The 16473-nt window shown below is 47.1% G+C and overlaps 1 protein-coding gene across 2 annotated transcripts in view; it reads right to left on the minus strand.

Annotated features, from left to right (window-relative positions):
- The window catches only part of MBTPS1 (membrane bound transcription factor peptidase, site 1), a 65126-nt gene extending 50227 nt beyond the window's left edge, over nt 1-14899 (minus strand). Inside the window, exons 1-2 of one of the 2 annotated variants that reach the window (XM_025369792.1) lie at nt 14692-14866; nt 8528-8640 (exon numbers count right to left, since the gene is read on the minus strand). The gene's annotated coding sequence lies outside the window, so the exon portion shown is untranslated. Of the gene's footprint in view, nt 1-8527; nt 8641-14691 lie in introns of both variants that reach the window. The other variant, XM_025369791.1, reaches the window with a different exon arrangement.
- Between the last annotated feature and the right edge of the window lie 1574 nt (nt 14900-16473).

The following is a 16473-nucleotide window of genomic DNA, read 5'->3' on the forward strand; positions in this document are numbered from 1 at the left end:
GGGGATGCGTAAATGAAGCAAGACAGGCCTTCCAGTGTTACTTAGGATTTTATTATTCTTATTTATCTATTTATTTATTTATTTATTTTGAGGAAGGGTCTCACTCTGACACTCAGGCTGGAGTGGGTGGCGCAATCTCTGCACAGTTTACTGCAGCCTCAACTTCCTGGGCTCAAGCAATCCTCCGGCCTCAGCCCCCCGAGTAGCTGGGACTACAGGTATGCATCACCACACCCAGCTAATTTTTGGATTTTAATATAGAGAAGGGGTCTCGGCATTTTGTCCAGGCTGGTCTCAAACTCAGGTGATCCAGCCACCTTGGCCTCCCAAAGTGTTGAGATTACAGTCATGAGCCACCATGTCTGCTCACTACTTGTATTTAAAGAGAAAACATTAAGGACAAGGAGTTAGTCATCTATTAGGAAAGGTACTTCAAGCTGTAAAACTCATTCTTCTGGCAGAAACTGGTGCTTCCGAGTTTTTGGCTTCTGGAACTATCAACACGTGCTTCTGCAAGTAGAAAAACGTTGATAAAAGTACTGTGAGGGGTTAAAATATCCAAATGATGTTTTTACATTTACTAAGTAGGGACTCTCACTACTGTACTAACAACTGATCCTGAAAAACAAGTCTATCTCTGGCACTGGCACTGGCAACTAAGAGACGTGGAACTCATCTGAGACGAGTGAAAGTTTAAAGCAGTTACATCCACCTTGACAAGAACAACAACAATGAGAATGCCAACTGCACGAGCAAAAACAAAGAGCCAAACAGAAAGACCAGAAAAGCAGAGGGCACCTAAAGCCACCCTAACAGGTTTCACAGAAGTTTACTCAGGAGTAAGCCCCTATTTCTCAGTTTCTTTATGCTTGATACATCCAGCAGTGGAGTACAAAGAAAATAATGACATGAAGCATGTATCTAGCTTAATTAAAGACTACTGGCCAAAGAAGATAAAAGCCAGTAATAACAGTTCTCATAGCACAGTAAATGAATATATATTTAAAAGATATTTATTAAATGGGTTCCTCACTCAAGGCAGGTTTTTTGATGTTGCTGTTAAAAAGGAAGGAATAATCATTTGGGCCCAGGGGTTTGAGACCAGCCTGGGCAACATGGAGAAACCCCATCTCTACAAAAAAAAATTAAAAATTAGCCAGGCATGGTGGCGCATCTATAGTCCCAGCTTCTCAGGAAGATCGCTTGAGCCTGGAGGGTTGCAGTGGGCCAAGAGCGCACCACTACATTCCAGCCTGGGTGACACAGTGAGACTCTGTCTCCACTTAAAAAACAAACAAAAAAGCCTCTTAAAACTTTTCTGCCTCAAGCTAAAGAATCTGTGACACATGTGGGCTCCATGTAACACAAATATAAGTAAGTAATAGTAGTGAGAAAAATCTTAGATCCAACTGGGTTAAATCAACTTTAATTCAACCTGTTCTAAAATAATTCACTCAAAGGTAAAGACTCTTAGGTAAGAACTTGTAACACAGCCCATGCAGAACAGATGGCTGATGTTCTCTTACAACTTAGGCAGATACTTGCCTTTAAAAGAAATGGAGCTGGGCGCGGTGGCTCACGCTTGTAATTCCAGCACTTTGGGAGGCCGAGGCAGGTGGATCACCTGACGTCGGGAGTTCAAGACCAGCCTGACCAACATGGAGAAACCCCGTCTCTACTAAAAATACAAAATTAGCCGGGGTGGTGGCACAAGCCTGTAATCCCAGCTACTCAGGAGGCTGAGGCAGGACAATCGCTTGAACCCGGGAGGCGGAGGTTGCGGTGAGCTGAGATCGCGCCATTGCACTCCAGCCTGGGCAAAAAGAGCGAAACTCTGTCTCAAAAAAAAAAAATAAGGCCGGGCGCGGTGGCTCAAGCCTGTAATCCCAGCACTTTGGGAGGCCGAGACGGGCGGATCACGAGGTCAGGAGATCGAGACCATCCTGGCGAACACAGTGAAACCCCGTCTCTACCAAAAAAAATACAAAAAAAACTAGCCAGGCGAGGTGGTGGGTGCCTGTAGTCCCAGCTACTGGGGAGGCTGAGGCAGCAGAATGGCCTAAACCCGGGAGGCGGAGCTTGCAGTGAGCTGAGATCCGGCCACTGCACTCCAGTCTAGGTGACAGGGCGAGACTCTGTCTCAAAAAAAAAAAAAATTAAAAATAAATAAATAAATAAAAGAAAAGAAATGGAAAGAAAGGGGTTTTTTTGTTTGTTTGTTTGTTTGCTTGTTTCTGAGATGGAGTCTTGCTCAGTCACCCAGGCTGGAGTGCAGTGGCACGATCTCGGCTCACTGCAAGCTCCGCCTCCCGGGTTCACGTCATTCTCCTGCTTCAGCCTCCCAAGTAGCTGGGACTACAGGCGCCCACCACCATGCCTGGATAATTTTTTTTTTGTATTTTTAGTAAAGACGGGGTTTCACCATGTTAGCCAGGATGGTCTTGATCTGCTGACCTTGTGATCCACCTGCCTCGGCCTTTCAAAGTGCTGGGATTACAGGCATGAGCCACCGCACCCAGACGGGTTTGGGGGTTTTTTAATGAAAAAATGGCCAGGTGTGCGGGCTCACACCTGTAATCCCAGTGTGATTCCACTTTGGGAGGCTGAGGCAGGCGGATCACTTGAGGCCAGGAGTTGGACACCAGCCTGGCCAACATGGTGAAACCCCGTATCTACTGAAAAAAAAATTAGTTGGGCATTGTGGTGCATGCCTGTAATCCCAACTACTGGGGAGGCTGAGGCAGGATAATCGTTTGAACCCAGGAGGCAGAGGCGGCAGTGAGCTGAGATTGTGCCACTGCAGCAGTCCCACCTGGGTGACGGCAAGACTGTCTCAAAAAAAAAAATAATAATAATAAATGAAAAAAAACCTCTAAGGTAATCAGTTCTTCCCCAAATTAAAAATAATAATAAACTTGGGGTTTTTGGAAAATGGAGAAGGCAATTATTATCATAAGACACTTTACCTTAACTTATTCATTAGATCAGGCAATTTTAGAGTACTTACCAACTTAAGATACTATCAGGTACTACAGAACAAACACGGATTATGAGCGCGTCGGGGCACAACCTTCAAAGTGTGATCTAGTTAAATTTAAGGAAGCCAAACACAACTAAACAAAATGCAGGAAATGAAAATGCCAAAGGAGAGGCAGGCATCCAGGGTCATAGATGCTGAACTGACACACTGTGAAGAGGCGGCTTCTGCTGGGGAGAGGGCACTGCAGCAGCTCTGGAAGAATCTGAGCTCAGCAGGACTGAAAGATGGGCGTGAGGGAGGGAGGAGCAGAGCATCCCAAGGATGGCAACGCTGTAAACACAGGAAGACATGCAAGGATCAGCACCGCCCAGCCTGAGGAGGGAGGCAAAGAGGGGTCGGTCTGGAGAGGCTGAAAGATGAGGGGGGCGAAGAGGACCTCAGGCAGGTACACCCCAGCCAACAACTGGAAATGCGGACCTCTTCCATCCAATGGCAGTGAACAGCACAGAGATAAAACACAGCCAAAGGATGAGATTGCTGAGCTCCTGTGTTCACCCATCCAACTCACTTAGTGAGAAACTACTAAAAGCCAGGCACTGTTCTAGGAGTAGGAATAGAGTAATAAACAAAACACCATAGAAATCTCTGACCTCATGGAGCTTACCTTCCAGTGTAGGGAGACAGACCGCAACTAAGACAAGTAAAACATATGGTATTTAGATGGTGATAAAAACTACATTTGAGAAGGAGAAAAAACAGCTGGGCACGGTGGGTCACATCTGTAATTCCAGCACTTTGGGAGGCCAAGGCGGGTGGATCACCTGAGGCCAGGAGTCCGAGACCATCCTGGCCAACATGGTGAAACCCCATCTGTACTAAAAACAAAAAAATTAGTCGTGCGTGGTGGCAGGCGCCTGTAGTCCCAGCTACTCAGGAGGCTCAGGCAGGAGAATCACTTGAACCCAGCAGGCAGACATTGCAGTGAGTCAAGATCACACCACTACACTCCAGCCTGGGCAACAAGAGCAAAACTTCATCTTAATAATAATAATAATAATAATAATAATGAGTAGGAAAAAACAAAGAAAAGGAATACAACAAGTCAGGAGAGAGCTGGCTTTCTGCTACAGTGCTACCTACAGCAGCTGCTGAGAAGGGGCCTTTTCAGTGAAGGCCCTTCGGATGCAGGAAACAGGCCAAGGGTCTGGGGAAAGAGAATCCAGACAGTAGGAAAGCAAGTGAAAAGGCCCTGGGGCAAGGACCATTCCTGGTGTGTGCGAGGAAAGAAAGGCAAAGAAGCCAGCATGAAGCAAGGGAAAGCCAAAGATGAAACTCGAGGAAAGGGGGGAGATAGCCCAGGGAGGGCCTGCAGGTCCCAGAAAGGACTTCAGCTCTGATTCTGAATGGGAAGAGAAAGCGTGAGGCAGTCCTGAGCACGTGTGGCTTGCGTTTTAGCCCAGTCGCTCTGGCTGCGGTGTGGAAGGGGGCACAGGCTGAGGCAGGGAGCATCTGGAGGACTTCTGTATAGAACGAGCCAAGGGAGAGCAGATGCTGGCTTGGACCAGGGCGGGCAGGGGAGGTGATAAGAGGCAATGACATTACAGATATGAAGGTAGAAGTGACAGATGTGCTGTCCACCAGATGTGGGGGGCACACAAGTGAGGATTCATGGCAACACCAAGGCTGGTTGCCCGACTGGACCAGTGGAGCTTGCCCCTAACTGAGACGGGGAAGACAGCAGGGAAGCTGGCTTGGGAGACACCAGCAGGAGCTGAGCTCTGAGCATGTTCAATTTAGGATGAGCCTCAGGGTCTAGGGCATGGCTTAGGGTGGAATCCCAGGCAATCCAGTACCTTTTCTTTCAGACATGGCAAAAGACAGAGGGCACAGGAAAGTCAGAAGGAAACCAAAATCTGTGGGAAACAATTTGCAAAAGGAAGGTGGGCAAGCTGAAGAGACAGAGACCACTAGTTTAGTAACTGGTCCCTTCTGGAAAAGGGCCACACTAGTGAGTGGGTGAGCCTGGCCGCGAGACTGCATTTTACCAAGCCTATCAACTCCAGCCCACCTGCTCCAGCCTACCAAACCACCAGCGGCTGGAAGGAAGGTGCCTTCAAGTGTAAAAATCCCATGGGGATGAATGATGAGGCTGGAAATGACAGGGACAAGGACACACCCCTTGCTGTGTTTGGATCTCGTGGACCTGCTTGTGTTCCTAAAAGGTGAGCTAAAATCCAGGCTCTAACAAGACACTATTTCAAAGGATTTATGGCTCAAAAAATATGGCAACAGATCCTGAAGTTTCTATAGTTTCCCAATCCTAGAATAAGGTGGTTTCAAAATGTAAATTTCCTTTAAGGAAAACAAAAATGCCGAAATGGGGGCAAGAGACCAGTAAATGATGGCAGAGGGACTGGGGTCCCCAAGGCTGTGCTTGTTACCAACCCCGAACTCCTGGGCCTTTTTTTTTTTTTTGAGACAGGGTCCCGCTTTGTCCCCCAGGCTGGAAGGCAGTGGCACAATCACGGTTCACTGCAGCCTCACCCTCTTGAGGCTCAAGTGATCCTCTCACCTCAGCCTAGTAGTTGCTGGGACTACAATAGCACCACTATGCCCAGCTAATTTTTTTTTTTTTTTTTTTTTGGTAGAAATGGGGTCTCACCATGTTGCCCAGGCTGGTTTCAAACTCCCAGGCTCAAGAGATCCTCCTGCCTCAGCCTCTCAGAATGTTGGGATTATAGGCGTGAGCCACGACGTCTGGCCTGGGCCTAAAGAGATCTTGTTCCCACTGACTCACTAGACAAGTCCGTGAGGCTTTGCAAGCACAGACTGCACTTTCCAGGGTCTAATACATCTATTCAGCTGTGATGACTGGTCCCTCCTGGTTCTCACTACATAATGCAAACCCGATGGGCACACTTCCCAAGACAGGCTCACCACTGAGAGGTAAGCAGGCAAACAGCAGCAGGACAGGCAGACAGAGCATGCACATGCAGATACAGACACACACACCTAAGGAAAAGCACTTTTTTCTTCTTTTTAGATGGAGTTTCACTGCTTGCTTTTTTGTTTTGTTTTGTTTTGAGACAGAGTTTTGCTCTCGTTGCCCAGGCTGGAGTGCAATGGCGTAATCTCCGCTCACTGCAACCTCTGTCTCCCGGTTCAAGCGATTCTCCTGCCTCAGCCTCCCCAGTAGCTGGGATTACAGGCGCCCGCCACCACACCCAGCTAATTTTTGTACTTTTAGTAGAGACGGGGTTTTGCCATGTTGGTCAGGCTGGTCTCGAACTCCTGACCTCAGGTGATCCACCACCCCCTCAGCCTCCCAAAGTGCTGGGATTATAGGCCTGAGCCACTGCACTCAGCTCAAGAAAAGCACTTTCTAAAAAGAGTGCTAACTCTGCCTTTTCTTCTTCGCTTTCTGAAGAATTCTTCTGAAGACAAGAAGGTAGGAATTCATGGGAGAATGGCAGAAGCCCACCACGGGGTCTTCGAGTCTGAGCAGAGTGAGGAAGGTATGTGAAGGGAGAGGCACCAGGTGAGGGGGTCAGAGCTTGGCAAGTGAAGAAGGCACCATGCAGGCAACGGGGTGATAGCAGTGAAGGTGAAACTGTGTGATCAAATAAATATTTTACATATAATGGGATGGAGCTTTCTTACTGCCAGAGAAGGAAGTTAGAAATATGAAAAAGAAAAATATAAATGAACCATTCAGTAGCAGAACAAAATGATAAATGCTGGTCTGCATTTAAGGTTTTCAATACATAGACTAACAGATGTAGAAAGAAAGAAATCTAAGTGCATGTGTACATGCTACATACATTTCCTAGCTATCTCCAAAAGCGTGTGGCAGCAGTGAAATCCCAATAGCAAGGAGCCCACCTAGTGCCCACAACTGGTTCTAAATATCACTCTCCAGTAAAAGAACCCAGACTCTTTGGACAGAGAGCTAGTTCCAGGTTGGGTAGGGTAAGAATAAGACGGGTTTGGAACAGTGTCACTCGGTGAGGAAAGGCTCACAGAATGATGGGGAAGTGTCCAAGGAACACGGAAACCAGTCTGGAGGGGCCCCCACTAACCAAATCCGGGGCAATCTGAGCATCCCAATAAATAATGAATATAACAGATCCCAATTCGTGGAATAAAACAGGAAAACAGGAGTCCACAATGACATAAAGTTTGAAGAAGAATGAGATATTTACATCATCTCAAAATGCCTTACTGCCAACAAAATCTCTCTTTTCAAAGGGGAAAAGTCATTTTACAGCGGGGAGGCTCCAGCAAGTTGTCCAAGGGAAGCAGCAATGGGACAAATGGAGCCAGGTCTACAAGAGCAGATGCACTGAGAAGAGCCTGCATCACTTCTGGGAGGTTCCTGACAAAGATGCACAACCTGAAATCAAATCATGAGAAACATCAGACCAACCCAAATTGAGAGACATTCTACAAAATCAACTGGCCTAGAATTTTCCTAAGCACCAAGGTAATGAAAGGCAAGAATGACTGAGCTACTGCCCCAGATTGAAGGAGACTCTAGAGACAATGCAACTCATGAATCCAAACTGGATCCATCTGCTGTAACAGGCACTCAGGGACAACTGGCAAAACCCAAATAAGCCTGCCTGTGGATCAGATGGTAGTGATGTATCAAAACTAATTTCCTGATTTTGACAACTGTGCTGTGATTATGTAAGAAGGTCCTTGCTTGGAAGATACGCCCACTAAAATACCGCCCACTAAAATACCGGGGGATAATGGAGTATCAGGTCTGCAATTTACTCGCAAATGCTTCAGAGAAAAAAAGGTTTCATACTGTTCATGCAGCCTTCCTGTTAGGTTCAGCCTGTTTCCAAAGCAGGCAGAAAAACTAAGTTCTTTATTTAGCCTCACCTGCCAGGGATGCACAAGCCTGGGGGTATTTTAAATGTGGTGACAGGGGCATCCTAAGCCTCTTATATTGGATTCAGTCAGTGCTGTTCACAGCTACAAAACCAAACCACATACCATGTCAGATAGATTTACACTCATCAATTGTTATGTAGAAGGACATCCAAAGATGGGACTGAGCTAGTTAAAGGGAAATTAAAAGTATATCTCATTCTAGGAAATTGACAGAATTCCTGATAAGATTCATGGTAAATTTCTGCTAACATTAACCTGTGTTTCTATGATTTACATTCAACAAATCAAGTGATATTTTGACAGAAAAAATGAGGCACCCCCTGTAGAATAAAAATCATGTTTATTAAGTCAACAAATCCAATAAAATAAGTACTCTCATACGTTGCTGGTGAATATTAAAAAAAAACACCTCAACCTTTTAGAATGGCAATTTTCAAATATGTATTAAACGCTTAAAACGAACACTAAAAACTTTTGGTCCAACAAATCCAAAATAACAAAAACTAACACTCACTGAGCATTGACTATGTAGCAGGTGACATTCTAAGTAGTCTACAAGTATTAACTCATTCAATCCTCCCAACAACCCATTACTACCCCCATTTTCAGATAAGAACTGAAGCCCAGAGTAGCAAAGCAACTTGCCTGGGGCCACAACACCAGCAAGCAGGACAGCTGGGCTGGGAACTCAGGTGGTCAGCCTGGCTCCAGAGGCTGCACTCGTCAGAGGCAGATCGCCTGCTTTTCTAAAATCTCCCCTAGGGATTTAATCCAAGAAGTATGAATCTGGAAGCACATAAGGCTTTATGTCCAGGGATATACACTGCAAGATTATGAGTGGGAAAAGCTGGAGACCATCTAAATGTGCATAAACAAGGAGACTGACTAGGTAATTATGGTTCGTGCATACCACAGAATGCCATGCAGCAATTTCAAATGCTCCTCCTGCGGTAGGCTCAACAATGGTCCCCACAAACATGCCCACATCCTAATTCCTAGAACCTGGGAATGTTCCTTCATACACAAAAGCATATAGGCCAAAGGGACTTTGCAGCTGTGACTAAATGAAGGCATTGAGACAGTATCCTCGATGATCCAGGTGAGCCAGGTGTCATTACAAGGGTCTCTATAAGAGAGAGGCAGGGCTGGGCGCGCTGGCTCAAGCCTGTAATCCCAGCACTTTGGGAGGCCGAGGCGGGTGGATCACGAGGTCAGGAGATCGAGACTATCCTGGCTAACGTGGTGAAACCCCGTCTCTACTAAAAATACAAAAAAAACTAGCCGGGCGTGGTGGCGGGCGCCTGTAGTCTCAGCTACTTGGGAGGCCGAGGCGGGAGAATGGCGTGAACCCGGGAGGTGGAGCTTGCAGTGAGCCGAGATCACGCCACTGCACTCCAGCCTGGGAGACACAGCGACACTCCGTCTCAAAAAAAAAAAAAAAAAAAAAAAGAGAGAGGCAGGAGATGAGAACAGGTAGTAAGAGACGTGATGATGAAAGCAACAGGTTGGCTGGCCACAGTGGCTCATGCCTGTAATCCCAGCACTGTGGGAGGCCGAGGTGGGCAGATCACCTGAGGTCAGGCGTTCAGGACCAGCCTGGCCAACATGGGGAAACTTCATCTCTATTAAAAATACAAAAATTAGCTAGGCATGGTGGTGGGCGCTTGTCATCCTAGGTACTTGGGAGGCTGAGGCAGGAGAATCACTTGAACCTGGGAGGCAGAGGTTGCAGTGAGCCAAGACTGTGCCACTGCATTCCAGCCTGGGCGACAGAGAGAGACTCCAACTCAAAAAAAAAAAAAGAAAGCAATCAAGAGGATGAGATAATCTGAGGAAGAAGTCGGGAGCCAAGGAACACAGGTGGCCTATAGAAACCAAAACAAAAGGAAACTGATTCTCTCCACAGAGCCTTCCGAAAGAGAGGGCCCTGCTGAAACTTTGACTTGAGCTCAGTGAGACCGATTCTGGACTTCTGATATCCAGAACTGTGAGACAGTAATTTCATGTTGTTCTAGGCCACAGTTTGTGGTCATTTGCTACAACAATAGAAATATGGGGAAATGCTAATGAAATGTTAAGTAAAACAGTTCATGTACCATATAATCCAAATTTTATTTTACATTTTAATTTTAAAATGTGTCTATGAGCAAGAAAAAAAAATGCAGCTGGGTGTGGTGGCTCATGCCTGTAATCCCAGCACTTCGGGAGGCCAAGGCAGGCGGATCACTTGAGGCCAGGAGTTCAAGACCAGTCTGGCCAACATAGCAAACCCTGTCTCTACTAAAAATACAAAAAAATTAGCTGAGCATGGTGACACATACCCGTAATCCCAGCTACTCGGGAGGCTGAGGCATGAGAATCGCTTGAACCAAGGAGGTGGAGGTTGCAGTGGGCAGAGATAAAGCCACTGCATCCCAGCCTGGGCAACTGAGACTCTGTCTCAAAAGGAAACGACGACAACAAAAAAACCCACTGAAAGCCACATGCCAAAATGGTTACAGTGGTTCTACCTTTCAACTGTATGATTACAGATAGTTAATTTCTGCTTTATTTTATTTACGTTTATAGGGAGCACATTACTTTCATACTTAGATAAAACATATCATTTAAGTATTTTAATAAACCTTTTCAAATAAATTTTAAAGAACAGGCCAGGCTTGGTGGTTCATGGCTGTAACCCCAGCACTGCAGGAGACTGAGGCTGGGGGTGTGCAGTGGGGGCTGATCACCTGAGATCAGGAGTTCAAGATCAGCCTGCCAACATGGTGAAACCCCATCTCTACTAAAAATACAAAAATTCACCGGGTGTGGTGGCGTGTGCCTGTAATCCCAGCTACTCAGGAGGTTGAGGCTGGGAGAATCGCTTGAACCTGGGAGGCAGAAGTTGCAGTGAGCCAAGATCAAGCAACTGCACTCCACCCTGGGTGACAGACTGACATGCCATCTAAAAAAAAAAAAAAAAAAGAATAAATCATACTTTCTGGTAAGACAGTGGCACAAAAATTCAAATATATATGCTAGATTTAATTTTATTGGTACATATACTAAAGCTTAAAAGGGGTCTATCTCCTACAAATTGTTCTCAAAGATCTGTCTAAAGTTATTTTCCAGCCTAAGGAAAAGACAGCCTTTGAAAGTACTAAGCTTTTGGCTAGTTCATTCTGAAAGGCTTATTATCATTTGTAATATCACTTAACTTAAGACAGCCTACTTAGGGCTGTTACTGAATCCACTAAATGTTAACCGGATTTACTTTGTATAAATTCTTTATGCAGAAGACCTGGTTATCTTTCCATACAAAAGCATAACCTTAAAAGATGGTATTTCTATACCTATCGATTTTTCATGAGAATGATTACATCTCTAATACAGGAATAATTTAAAATTTCTGACATCAAACACTAACTTAAAAAGACACAGTTCAAATTACAGACACAGAAAACAGGACTTAATGGGATTTGTGTAGAAGGGAGATTCGGCAGAAGAAATGTATTACCGGGCAAGCAACTGGCTCAGCTGGTGGCTAGCATTCTGTGCAGCTTAACAGGATTTGTGTAGGAGACTCGGCAGAAGAAATGGATTACCGGGCAAGCAGCTGGCCCAGCTGGTGGCTAGCATTCTGTGCAGCTCTTGGAGTCTCCCACTTACAATTTTCACAAGAAAGGAATATCACACAGATTATAATTCTGGGCATAACTAAAATATATCTGAAATTATTTCTTTAAAAATAATTAGAACATAATGCAGGTGAGAGAAGATGACTTGTATCACCCGATAATCATCTAATTATGCAGCTATGCCTTGCTTTGTAATAAACTAGTTTACTAAAATAGCTCCAAAGGAGACTGAATTGTGTTTAGACCACGAAAGGTTACTATCCAGTCCAACTAAAAGTCGGCTGAAAAACTACCACCATCAGAACCAACTACATACTTGGCTGTATTACCACTGTTTAACAGGCTAACAATTAAGTTATGCCAGACCAAACTATAGTAAAACAAAGGTGTCTTCTTTCTTTTTTTTTGAGACGGAGTCTTGCTCTGTCACCAGGGTGGAGTGCAATGACGAGATCTTGGCTCACTGCAACTTCTGCCTCCCGGGTTCACACGATTATCCTGCCTCAGCCTCCCAAGTAGCTGGAACCACAGGCGTGTGCCACCATGCCCGGGTAATTTTTTGTATTTTTAGTAGAGGTGGGATTTCACCATGTTAGCCAGGATGGTCTCGATCTCCTGACCTCATGATCCGCCTGCCTCGGCCTCCCAAAGCGCTGGGATTACAGGCATGAACCACCGAGCCTGGTCGACAAAGGGGTATTCTGGTGTATTCTTACATCCAATGCAACCATTTCTTCTGGCACAGTCTATCCATCAGGTGGTCTTGTATTAAAAACAAAAAAAATTCATCCCAATGTATTACTACAGTCAAGAGTGAGAAACCTTGGTCTGTGGTGTCTTCACTGCCTACTATTTCATACAAGTCACTCTTGTCTTTTAGTCTCACCCTTTAGTCATCCAGTATTTGTTTTCCACACACAGGGCACCTCCAAACTTCTTACCTTCCTTATTTTACTTTAAAATGCGTTTCCTCAACTGGGCACGGTAGCTCACGCCTGTAATCCCAGTACTTTGGGAGGCCGATGCAGGTGGATCACAAGGTCAAGGAGTCTGAAACCAGCCTGACCGACATGGTAAAACCCCGTCTCTACTACAAATACAAAAATGAGCCGGGCGTGGTGGCAGGCGCCTGTAGTCCCGGCTACTTGGGAGGCTGAGGCAGGAGAATCGCTTGAACCCAGGAGGCAGAAGTTGCAATGAGCTGAGATCTGCCACCGCACTCCAGCTTGGCGACAGAACGAGACCCTGTCTCAATGAATAAATAAATAAATAAATAAATAAATAAAGCGTTTCCTCAAGCAGATTTCTGCAGTACTGATGGGAGCAATGCACAGTTCACCTTAGCCTTCAGTCTTCCCAGTTCTTTTTTTTTTGAGACATAGTTTCACTCTGTCGCCCAGGCTGGAGTGCAGTGGTGTGATCCTGGCTTACTACAACGTCTGCCGCCTGGGTTCAAGCGATTCTCCTGCCTCAGCCTCCCAAGCAGCTGGGATTACAGGCGCCTGCCATTGCGCCCAGCTAATTCTTGTATTTTCAGTAAGGACGGGGTTTCACCATATTGGCCAGGCCGGTCTTGAACACCTGACCTCGTGATCCGCCCGCCTCGGCCTCCCAAAGTGCGGGATTACAGGCGTGAGCCACCGCGCCCGGCCCAGTCTTCCTAGTTCTTGTTAACCTCCTGACTAGAAGAGCTCCCACTTCATCCCTAGGTGCTTCAAAGGTTCCGCAAGCTCTGCATTGGAATTTCCCCTTTTTATATAGAAAGGACCAATTCTTGATTATACACGGTGCCTGGGGAGTGCAGTAGTTTGACACGTGTCTGGGTCAGGTCCCAGCTCCCATCCCCAATCAACAATTTTGCCGTCATCTGCATCACACACTGGAGCATAAAATAAAATTTTATTTGCCAAAAGTATTCTGCATAAATGCTTAAACAAAATGCGGTAGAGCCACACAACTGAATATTATTTGGTCATAAAAGGAATGAAATCCTGAATCATGCTACAACATGGATGAACTGTGAAAACATGCTAAGTGAAAGAAGCCTGACACAAAAGGCCACATATCATATGTTTCCATCTGAATATATGAAATAGTCATTAAAGGCAAATCTAGAAAGTCAAAGTAGATGAAAGGTTGCCTGTGGCGGAGCTTGGAAATGGGTATTGACCACGAATGGGCATCAGAGGTCTTGGGGTAACGGAAATGTTCTAAAAGTGGATTTGGTGGTGACTGTGCAGCTGTAAATTTACTAAAAACCACTGAATAGTACACTTAAAACAGGTGGATTTTATGGTATGTAAATTCTACTTCAATGAAGCCCTTATATTAAAAAATAAGTATAAATAATAAAAGCGGATTCTCCAAATTGAAAAACAAAAATAAGAGGAATTACTTCTCTTCTGCAAGCCGTCCTTTTCTTACATATACAATCGCAGACCCTGAAGTTAGGAGGGCTTACCTACATAGTTAAGACTTAAGGACGAGTCTCCAGAATTCAACTCAGGTCGTATTCCACTCCATGTCATTTAGAAGTGTCAATCACAATGTAATAACTCCATGTCATTTGGAAGTGTCGATTAGAATCCAATAACTTAATTTGTGTAGACAAACAGACAACCCAATACGAAAGGTAAACATCTTAATAAAAATATTGACGATCCACAACGATCATAGGTAGCGCAACCATGCCAAGGCGAGGCAAGATTTTTAAGATGCTACAGGTTTAAAAGGCAACCAGGTTCTGAGAGTTTGCCGAACAGGATCCCTGCATTTCCAAAAACCAGCAGCGGAATATGCACAGACCGAGATAAGGCAAAGACTCGAGGTCTTTTAAACCTGAAGCCAGCACTGCCCCGGAAGCGCACCTAGAATTCAGTCTGTTTGCAGGCTCGGGGCCAGAGCAGGGCGTATTGTTTCACTCGGTGAATGCTCACTTCACGTAAAAAAAACCATGCAACGGAACAAGCCGCCGGAGCGCGCACACCCCCGCAGGGCCGCGGGACAGGCACGCTGTATCCAAACAAGCGCCGGAGGCCCCGCGCCCGTCTCCCCCGGCCCGGCCCGGCCCCCGTAGCCCTCGCCTTGGGGCCTCGGACGCAGCCGGCACAGCTGACCGAGTGGGCCGCCGCTGCTAGACAGGCGGGCAGGGGAGCTGTCCGGGGAGGCCGCGCGCGCGGGCGGCTGACGTACCTGCGCCACCTGGAGCTCAGGGCCGGCGGGCCCGGGATAACGGCGCCTCCGCAGCGAACACGCCTGGGCACTCCATTCGGGGCTGTTTACTCCCAACTCTCGCGAGACTGGGCGACCGGGCCAGGGAGGCCCACAGCTGGCAGCGTCAGCCCCACAGACCCGGCGTGCCCTGTGTGTCCCGCGCTCCCGGGCCTGCGTGCGCGCTCTGGACGCCGTGGGCCGCGGGACCACGCCAGGAGGATGGACGATGGTCTCGCGACATTTGCGGCCGGGGACCTGTGGCAGGGTGGAAGCGGAGGGGCGTGGCCAGCGCGGGGCCAGGCGGCGACAACGCGCCGGGGCAACGCCTTGTCTGCGCTGCGAGTCGCTCTAGGATCCCAGACTCGGAAAAGGAGCCCGGATCTAGAAAGACTGCCTGGTGCAGGCTCCCTGCCCCCACGGGCCTGCTGTCATGGAACCGTGGAGAGCTCGCTTCCGGCGCGGACCCTCCCTGCAGGGGTCCACGTCCAGGCATCGGCGGTTCAGACTCCCCAACGCCGACCGGGCACCTGCCCTGGGTGCCCCTTAACCCGGGCGGTAGCTAGTTAAGATGGCGAAGTGTGCAGTCCGGAACACGCGAAACCCCAAATTCCGCCTGCCCGACTTCCTGAACCCCGGCGCCGCAGGACGACAGACTGGGCCTCGCGACGCGCAGCGCGCTGCCGGGACACCGGTGCGTGCGAAACGGAAGGACCTTTGTAACGCCACGTGTTTGCCCTTTTTGAAAAAACAATAATAAATGTGTTAAACTCTCTGAAAAGCTTGCCGCCTGAAAGATGTCTGGGTGACTTAGATGTTAGGATCACAGATTGTTTTCAATGTAAATGGCCCCGTAAGGGCACTAGCAGAGGACTGAAAGCGTCTTCAGGTACTGCTGGTGGGCGGTGATGCGCCATAGGTCGATCAGATGATTTTTTGTCTTTTTGAACTTGACACTGCACCACAGTAATGCTGAACTGCACCAGTATTACAGATCACAGCGCATCATCTTCCTTAAACGTGATTTAACACAGTTGACTTAATATAGTGGATACATGTAGAATTACAAATTACCATACCCCACCTCAGGCTTCTACTTGGTAATTTTGAGCAAGTTATTTAACCTCTTTGTACCTCAGCTTCTTCATCCCAAAAATAGGGGTACCAGCCAGGTGGGTGGCTCACACCTGTAATCCCAGGACTTGGGGAGGCCGAGGCAGGCGGATCACTTGAGGTCAGAAGTTTGAGACCAGCCTGGTCAACATGGTGAAACCCCGTCTCTACCAAAAATATAAAAACTTAGCTGAGTGTGGTAGCTTGCAATTGTAATCCCAGCTACTCAGGAGGCTGAGGCAGAATTGCTTGAACCTGGGAGGCGGAGGTTGCAGCGAGCTGAGATTGTACCACTGCACTCCAGCCTGAGCGACAGAATGACACTCTGCCTTAAAAATAAGTACATAAAAAAATTTTTAAAAAATAGGGGTACTAATATCTGCCTTAAAGGATGAGGGTTAAATTAAGCACAGGCATAAGGCCTAGCACAGTGGCTTATGCCTGTAATCTCAACACTTTGGGAGGCTGTGGCGGGAGGATCACTTGAGCCCAGGAGTTTGAGACTAGTTTGGGCAACAGAGACATGTCTCTACAGTTGTGTTTGGTTTTGTTTTTGCCAGGAGTCGTGGTGTGCACCTGTAGTCCCAGCTACTAGCGAGGCTGAGGTGGGAGGACTGCCTGAGCCCAGGAGGTCGAGGCTGCAGTGAGCCT

Source organism: Theropithecus gelada, chromosome 20, assembly GCF_003255815.1.
Source record: "Theropithecus gelada isolate Dixy chromosome 20, Tgel_1.0, whole genome shotgun sequence".
NCBI lineage: Eukaryota > Metazoa > Chordata > Mammalia > Primates > Cercopithecidae > Theropithecus > Theropithecus gelada.